Below are 9,585 nucleotides of genomic sequence, written 5' to 3'. Positions count from 1 at the left end.
TATAATGGAACTGTAAGGACACGCAATGTTGGGCTAAGGATTCCTTTGCCAAGCTTTAATAGCAGTTCCATGCCATGCGCTTTGGTTTTTATGTATTATAATTGATACTTAATTAATTATTTTTTAATGTAAATTATTCTAATATCTGTTTTCATATTTGTCTATGAGATCGTATATTGTTTTAGAAAATAATGATAAACAATTGTTATATTAATTGATAGCATTTATTACAAAATTTAGTCCATATTATTACGAGAAGTTAAATATGTAAATATTAATTCGTACAGTTTGTTGTTATAATTAACATATAAGAGGTCTATTTTTATATTATAAACTTTGATACAATAAGTTTAAAGTGTAAGTTGTCATGCACGAATAAGCCAAGTATATGAACAACTGCACCGAGCAAATATTGAGTGAGTATCAATTATCCACTTGAATGTGTAACACCAAAATAAAATATTTACTATTGAAAAACTAACCCCACAACGGACTCACAGATTTTCACTTACAAACATTTTGATTAGTTTACTCATCTAACACTCATTGAATATTTACTCAACTGAACCATGCAATCCACTTGAACTTGAGTTAAATATAGGTCTTTTTTTAGTGGTCAAGAATTCACTTTGCCACGAGATAGAAAGTGTTTGATGAAAAAATAAAAAAGAGATACAAAGTGTCAAGCAAATTCCATTAAGAAAAAATAAACCGTGTCGACATAACATTAGTTTCAGTCAATGTGTTGAACTGAGAACAACCTCACAAAGAAAAGGAATAAGAAAAAAAGAAGAAGACACCGTATATAAAACCATATACCAACTCATATTTATTGTTGCATTAATCCATCTATTTGTAAGTTTAATAAAGACCTCAACGATGCCAAAGTCAAGATTTGTAGCGGGGGTGTATGGGTCCGAATACCCTGTATTTTTTTAATGTACATGAACCCTATTCTGTAAGCTACTAGTTTTGAGAATTTGGATCCCGAACCCTATCAGGACATATTACATCACAAGTTTCGCGTACTCGGTTTGGAGCCTGTAGTATTTTTCTTTCCTTTAGTTATGCTCGAAAGAGAAAGCCGACGAGAACTCTAAGCCCATGTCGTTCACCCAACACTGCAGCTTTTTGGGCAAAAGGACAGGTAGTCTTCATCCTCGAGGGTCTTCGAAGCATATCAACAGAGAGCAGTAATAACAATTGGGATGGAGAAAGGATTCGGTCGCCGGACTCTGGAGAAACAAGTGGGATGTCATGGGGGAACTTGGCTTAGAGATGAAGCAGGGAGAGAGAAGAGATGATTTGATTCTGGGGTTATTCATATTTCATTTTTTTTTAAAATTTTACTTAAAGATTTAATATTATATAAATATATAATATGATATAATATATAAAAATAAAGAGAAAAGAGTCGGTCCTATCCCGATTCCGGTTTTGATTATGGGTACTCAGTTAGTTGGAACTTGAATCGAATTTCACCGATTCCCAACTCTTCTACCGGGACCTACCATTTTTCTAATGGGAATTACCCAAAACCTACCCATTAAGGTAGGTTTCAACTGGTTTTGATTCTACCCTATACCCGTGTACACCCCTAATTTGTAGCCATTAGTGTTTATATATGAGCTTTGATTGAGTCTCTTGTTTGTTCTCCTATATATATGTAGGAGAAGCTTTCAGAGTGGAAGAGTTTACTCATGTCGTAATTAATTACCGGGTGCGAAGACGTTCTTCTGGTTTTGACAATTTGCGCCCTTATGCCAATGGGGAATGTGGATAAACAACGCTTCATTATCCATTTTCCACATTGCCCGTCAGTTCGAAGGTCTCTTTCGTGCATGTTCTTGGTAGGGGCCCTAGGGCTCGGAGGCTGCATAATATTAATTAATCGGCATATATATCATTACGCGGTATCACTTTTTGACATTTCATGAGATTTTCTTACATTATATATTTAGCATAAAGCGAGCGATATATTGAGAATCTGTTGGTAGGTTATGGTTTTAGCTTGTGACAGTATTATGAAAAGCATAAAAATTCTTTGGTACTGGGGGGCCCGCGCCTCCCGATCATCGCTCTATGGCCCCAGTACCATAGTCGATCGCCATGGGATCGTGAGCAGACGTACCTTTCAATATCGATGGATAAGGGGGAGAAAAAAGCTAGATGCAGGAGGACCACATAGTAGTTAGGTTGGTCATGATCATGGGTCTTATAGACATAGGCCAATAATGAGAAGCCCAGCTAGCAGTCCCTGTCACATTGTTATGATCCTAATTGATCGTAAAAGCCTAAAAATTAGAAAGAAGCGTCCGATCGATCGACACCGGCCATCGCATACCATTCACTCGCGTGCAATGCCATTGATAATTGAATTTGGTCGGCTGCCACTCATCATCATCACCATCATCAAGCAACCTCTCTAATAATTTCTCTAGGAGTATTTCCTCTAAATTAAGGGGCTAATCAGCTTGCTCAAGAAAATTATTGACGTTAGTTGCTAGTAAACCTATTTGCTTGAAAAAGATCAGGCGGCTGAACTATCCTATCGCGTAATCTTTTTCTGCAATCGCTCTGAAACCGGTACTCATCTCAAGCTCCACCATATAAGATTCCGAGCGCGAGAGTTTTTGATCAGTTTTATGGAACTATATATCCAACTCTTCTAAACGATTAATTAAATTTGCGAAATGAGGTAGATATTGTTCGTAATTTTTTATCTTCCGCAGCCAATTTTGGGCGTCATGTGTTTATGCATTGATTATTTTTTATTTGTATTAAAATATCGTTAATTATGTGAAACGATCGATCTTACACTGCCTTTTGTTGTATGGGAAACTCAGCGTGATGTGTTCTCTTATGAAATCAAAGACAACCAAATATGAAAATTGTCATGTACGTTAAATATATATAAGCTATTTTAGTAAAAATACAAGTTCATGTATATGTGTGTGGGGTCCGTCCATGATATTGAGACAATATCAAGAGTTTGTCATCTATCTATCTATAAATTTGTATCTTCTTTGACATTGCGAAAGAGGGTACAAAAGATTTACATACTCTCGCTAATTTATTTTTATAATATTTTTGTAATTTATTTTATTTAATCTTTATCGAATACAAAAAGAAAAAGTAAATTTCACCGCGTATGTATTTTGTTTTGATAAACATTTTATAATTAAAAATATAAATAGATTATTTAGAATTCAATAAAAAGAAAAAGAAATAATTATTCCCCTTACCCCCTTTTTGTTTATGTGTTTGTGTGCCTCATTACTTTTCTCATCAAAATACACACGCAGAAATCGATGAATAATTACTCCGATTTCTTTTCCTTCTGTATTCTCTCTTTTTTCCTAGTTTTATGTTTCCATAAAAAAAAAATTTCTCATCTTCGCTGATTATTGGGTCATGGCCACTATTTTTTACATACATTATTTTTTGATCTCAAGAGAAATTTTCTTTTACTTCTTACATTATTTTTCATCATTAATTTGGTTATTACTATTTTCAATCAACTTTGTGTTAATATTATTCTTGCGCTGCCAGATTTTATAGCAAAAAAATGAAGATGTGGAGGAGTAAACATATTTTTATAGTATCAATATATATTTTCATAGAATTCTTAAAAATTACAATAAAAAACTTTATTGATAAATTAGCGAGATAAAAGCAAAAGAGGGATGGTTGTATGAACGGGCCAACTTGCTTATATATATGTATATATATGCATCTACAGATTTTACTTCCAGCACAAAGAGGTCAAAACCCAGAAAGCACCTCTCTTCGTAATCAAGACTAAATTTGCGCAGGAACAGAATTAGTTTTAGCTAATAGATTGAGAGTACTTGTGATTTCGCTGAAAATATATTTTCAGTGTGTTCACTCATTGGATATCCGTCATGTTTAATCTATCATCATTATAATCTCTTCTCACATGATAATTAATAAAGGGTTCCACTGCAATAATACTCACTCGCCACCCAAAACCAGGAGAGCATTGATTCCATTATTATCAATGGAGTTTAAAAAATCCTATAGTTTTTTTTTTCATTATCTCTTATTAAGTCCATAGATTTCTTCTATTAAAAAAAGAGAGAAATCAAAATCTTGTCTCATACATAAAATTGCAATTTCTTTTATTTACATAATATAAATCTGGAAACAATACTTATAGAAAGGTAATATATCGAAAAATCCCGCTCATTACTGTGTGTTTATTTTATAAATAATTAGATCCCAGATTGGTAATTAGATTGTCATTATAAACAAGATTGTCACTATAAAATTTTCATGCTTTTTATTATCGATTCACAGTGAAACCTCTATGATATATTTCTCATTTATCATTATTATGTGCGTGAAGTATATTATATTATAATGTTAAAATATGTTGAATTAATAAAATAAATATTTTAATGCAAGATATATAGAAATTGAAAATTTAGTAAAGAACCTTATAAAACTTTGAAATTCAATTAAAATAGAGAATATTTATATGAATTCGTCTGTCATATAAATAAAATCATGATGAATTACTATGAAAATAATTACATTGAGTTGTTTGAAAAGTCAAATTTTAAAATTTCTTGAAATTTTTAAATTGGAATTTGTAAAATATCTTTAATATAAATCCAATAAGGTTGGTCTGATGGTAAAAATGTGCAGAAGAATATTCCCTATTATGCCACTTGCATGGCGTATAGTTGGACCGACCTGTCCCATAAACTTGCAAGTATTCATGTGGACTGTGGAATCAATTGGGCAAACCCATACACCTTTGTTATTTAATACCTTTAATATCCTTGTTATATATACACCTTTAATATATATAATTTGCTCTTCATGAATTCATTACCCTTAATTATATCCTTATTATTTAATTAGGGCGATGATGAAATATCAAAAATAGATTTAGGAATATGATATTAGAATTAGATTAGATAATCAATGTTGGAGCTGTAAGAATATATTCCATGACTTTAGTGAGATATTTCATATCTTGTGGATTGCAATTAATATTATTTTGATGGGAGGATATATAAGGAAATAATATTTTGAGGGGTCCCTAACTTCGCCAATTTAAAAGGGCCCGTGTCTCCAACTAGACGTCTCGTACATAAAGGTTAGGAACTAGAAGACACTCTTGGGTCCATTTCTTTTTTGGGTCCCTCGTGACATCATCAACATCATCAAGCAATGGGTGGATGTCAGTTTATTTCGATGCGGCATATAATATTATTATATGTAAATTTAATCTTATAGTTGGTATCAGAGCCAACTTTCATACCATGCTTTGATGCTATAGTCGTGCTTAATGATTTTATAGTATTATGCAATCAGGGTTTGTAATTTACCTGCTGATTAACGTTGATTGGATTTTATTCTTGCAATTAGGGTTTCAATTTGTTCAATTATTATTTTCTTTTTTGTCAAAAATCTGGATCCAACCTTAATTAGGCCGAATTAGGGTAAATTAAAGCTAATTATGGTTGATTAGGGTTTTAGAGGGCTTCTGGTTACTGCGACCAACCTTTGTGCGACCAAAGGCGGCGCTCAGTGGACATGACCATACTCAAAATCGATGGAGGGCACGCTTCCTGCAGGTGGCTCGATGCTAGTGGAGGCGGCCAAACCTAGACCAGACTTCTTCATGACCTGTAACCTCGTTTAGTGGCCAATGATTGACGCCATAGCCGTGGCAGTGTGATTGTGGCCAAGTGAGGAGAGCAAGTCATGTCTCAAGGATTGAGGGCTCACAGTTGCAATCGTTGGTGAGTTGAATCGAGCCACGATTCTCAGTCCCGAGCCATACCGGCCCTCCTTGATCTCGACCCTTCTTGGTCTTTGTCTCTCTCGAGCCCAGGCCTAATGAGTGACAATGAAGGCCAACAACGGTAGTCCTAGTCGTCGTAGAGGGTGGCCGTGACTGGCGCCGTCGCGGTTGTTACGATTAGGGCTTCGATTAGAGAGGCAGTCCGAGGGTTTTGGGAAGGGTAGCATGTTCAGGTAAGGGAGATGAAACTCAGACTCGACTCAGATAGCTTTTGGTTTTGCCCGACCCAATTCAACCGGATCTAATGAGGCTCGATTCGCTTCAGGAAACACTGGGCTAATTGGGCCTCAAGCCCATTAAGGCTAACCCAACCCAGTTGACTCATTTGACCGGTTCAGTGACCAGTTTGACTAGTTTGATCAGTTCGGGTAACTCTTACCTGTTCTGACTAGTTTGATCATTTTTTGGTCCGTTCTGATGCTATGTAGTGTGGTTTTAAGGATATAGGAGTAGCCAAAGCACCATATATAAATCAAATCACGTATAGTTAAACTACAATATGATTATCCGCATCAAATTGTAATCGAGTCATGAGATTAATAGCTTTGTCCCAAAGGGTAGTTATTAGTCTTGGGACTTAGATTAGTCTGAGAAGCTAAATTTTGATAGTATGGTGGGATTGTTCTATGCCAAAAGGATTAATGAATAGTTTCATTGTAATTATCAAATTTGCTTGTCTTGCTAGTAAATTCATGCATTTTTGCGGCGTATTCCCAAAGGGAGGAGGAATTTGCTATATATGGTTATTTCTTATTTTACATAGCACCTAATTTATGTCCTTGATCTTTAAAGCTATTGCTCAATCTGTTCTTGAAAATATTGCTTATGTTCCTATACTTGATAGACAAAAGTTTTCTAATTGGGAGGAATTGGTTCTTTTCACTCTGGGTACATGGACCTGAACTATGCGCTTCATGAGGAAGAGTTGCTTGCTCCTACAGATATAGATACGCTTAAGGTCAAGGAAAAGTATGAGCAATGGGAGAAATCAAACCGCTTAAGCTCATGCTCATGAAGTCCCACATGAATAAAAACATATAGGGAGCTGTTGGTGGGTGACTAAAGTTAAGGATTTTCTAAAGGCAATTAAAGAATAATTTGCCAAATCTGATAAGGCCTTGGCAAGTACCCTGATGAAGAGGTTGACTATCAATACCTTCAACAGTTCAAAGGGTGTGTGTGCACACATTACGAAAATGAGAGACTTGGCAGCTCAACTCAATACTCTGAATATTGATATCTCCGAGCCGTTTTTGGTTCACTTCATTCTCAATTCTTTGCCAGGTGAGTATGGACCTTTTAAGATCTCCTACACCACACAGAAGGAGGACTGGTCCATTAGAGAACTCTTGACCATGCGTGTTCAAGAGGAGGAGAGGATGAAGCAAGACAAGCTTGAAGTTGCCCATCTAGCTACCCGTCCAAAGGGAAAGGGCAAGAAGGATCATGGGAAGAGGAAGTATAAGGTGCCACCCAAAACGAATGGCAGTAAGGTGAAGTGTTTCTTTTGCAAGAAGGATGGACATGTGAAGAAAGATTGTCCCAAATATAAGAAGTGGTCTAAAAAGAGAGGTATCTCAATTTGTTTAGTATGTCATGAATTATTTTTCATTGAAGCTCCTAAAAATGCATGGTGGATTGACTCTGGTTGTTCAATCCATATTGTTAATACCATGCAATGCTTTCTCAACCTAAGGAATCCAACGAAAAGTGAAAGGTTCGTCTACTCAAGGAATAAGAGGCGCTCTGAAGTCATTGGAGTTGTGACATTAGGATAATTCTGTTTTCGAGATATGCTTTAGATTTGAATACTGTTTTTACATTCTAGACTTTTCTAGAAATTTGATTTATATTTCCAGACTAGTTGTATTTGTCTACAAGTTTCTATTTGAAAATAAATTGACTACTTTTAAATATAATTCTATCATTAGTAGTGGTACCATGATTGATAATCTCTTTAAAGATGATCTACATGCCAACTTTGATCAAGAATTATTTATAAGCATGCGATTGCTTGTATTATGAGAAATCATGTGGATGAAAGTTCCTCTCTACTTTTGCATAAGAGGATTAAGAGATTGGTACCGCGTCACAATAATTAAGAAAATAATATTTCAATTAGGTGGCCTTCATGTCACAATATATTCCGTGATTTAAGTGAGATATTTCATATCTTGTGGATTGCAATTAATATCCTTTCGATGGGAGGATATTTAAGGAGATAATAATCTGAAGGGTCCTAGCTCAGCCTATTTAAAATGGCATGTATCTCCATCTAGACGTCCCGTACAAAAAGGTTAGGAGCACTCTCAGTTCGGTTTCTTTTTCAAGTCCCTCGTGACACGTAAAATCATCAACGTCATTACGCAATAGCTAAAGGTTAGTTTATTCTGTTGCGCCATATAATATTATTATATGTAAATTTGATCTTACAGGAGCAACTAAAAAAAATATTTTGGAGAAATAAAATTAAAAATAATAGAGAAGTCAGATTCAAGTATTTGTAAATAAAGAAAATTCACAATTAAGTGAGCTTAATAAAGGAGAAGAAAATTTTGGATTGTACGAAGCAAAGAACTTTTTTCCCGAATAAACTTTATCGCATGCTGAATTGTCCCAGAAAATCTTCGGTTGTGAAAATACCTAACCACTCGTGCCATGGAATAGTAAGTGTTCGATGTGTCTCTCTCATCAGAAGGGGGAACTTATGTATGGAAGACACTTGTGTTTATAGGAAGCAGAAAGGCAACAAAGAGTAAAGCAGAATGAACAATTCAATGGATGTGCTCTTCACATCCCCAATTCAAGAAAGACATGCGTGAACGACATGTCTTATAGATTAATTATAAAATTAATTGTTGGAGGCATAAAGTAAATTGGTAGTGAATGAAGCAAAATCGACGGCCCTCTTCACATCCCCAAACTGTTCAAACAATTTATTTATTTATTTAGAAAGCAAAAAAAAAAAGCAAGAAGATCCCCACGAAAATAAGCAAAAGTGTTAGTTTTCAAACTTTAGTTTTGTTATCTTCCTATAAAATATCGAAACACGTTCATTCATCGTCCAATGTCCCGCCATTATTTGTTCAACTCATGAAAGTTTCTTCTTGCATTATTGGAAACTTTTTGGACCCCAATATACATCATCATGCTATCCAATAACACCGCATGCACGAATTCTCGGGCCGTCTTTTTCACACAGAGTCGTATAATATGAAAACACTAATAATAGTTAGTCTGGTCATCGGATGTAGACGAACTATTGTCTTAATTATATGTACCGTTGACAATTGGAACGGTGAACCAAGTTAATCGCAATCGTTCCCGTATTACGTCCGGCTCGAAATATTGCGATCTACGGTTCAGATCGTGGACAGAAAGGGTCTGAAGAGGAGTATGACATTGATTTGCTGGAGGAGCAACGAAGTTCGCATACTGCAAGTGATGTAATCTAGGGGAAGATCAGTTAGAATGCGATTTTTGATTTAATTATTAACGGAGACTTGCGTGGGCATCTGGTTTACTTTCCTGGTGCTTGCCACATCAGTCATTCGAGTGAAAACCTTGGAAATCGATGCACCTGTTGTTCCCTAGATGAGACCATGAAACGTTCGAGACTAATTTACGCTCGCATTGGCTTGACTCCTGATCACGAGGTGTTTACAGTAGATTTTGATTCATGTGTTGCGTCTAAAATCTGCCTATATATATATATTATATGTAATCACCACATATCTTGTAACAAA

Source organism: Punica granatum, chromosome 5 (assembly GCF_007655135.1).
Source record: "Punica granatum isolate Tunisia-2019 chromosome 5, ASM765513v2, whole genome shotgun sequence".
Taxonomy (NCBI): Eukaryota; Viridiplantae; Streptophyta; class Magnoliopsida; order Myrtales; family Lythraceae; genus Punica; species Punica granatum.
This window is presented reverse-complemented; position numbering follows the sequence as displayed.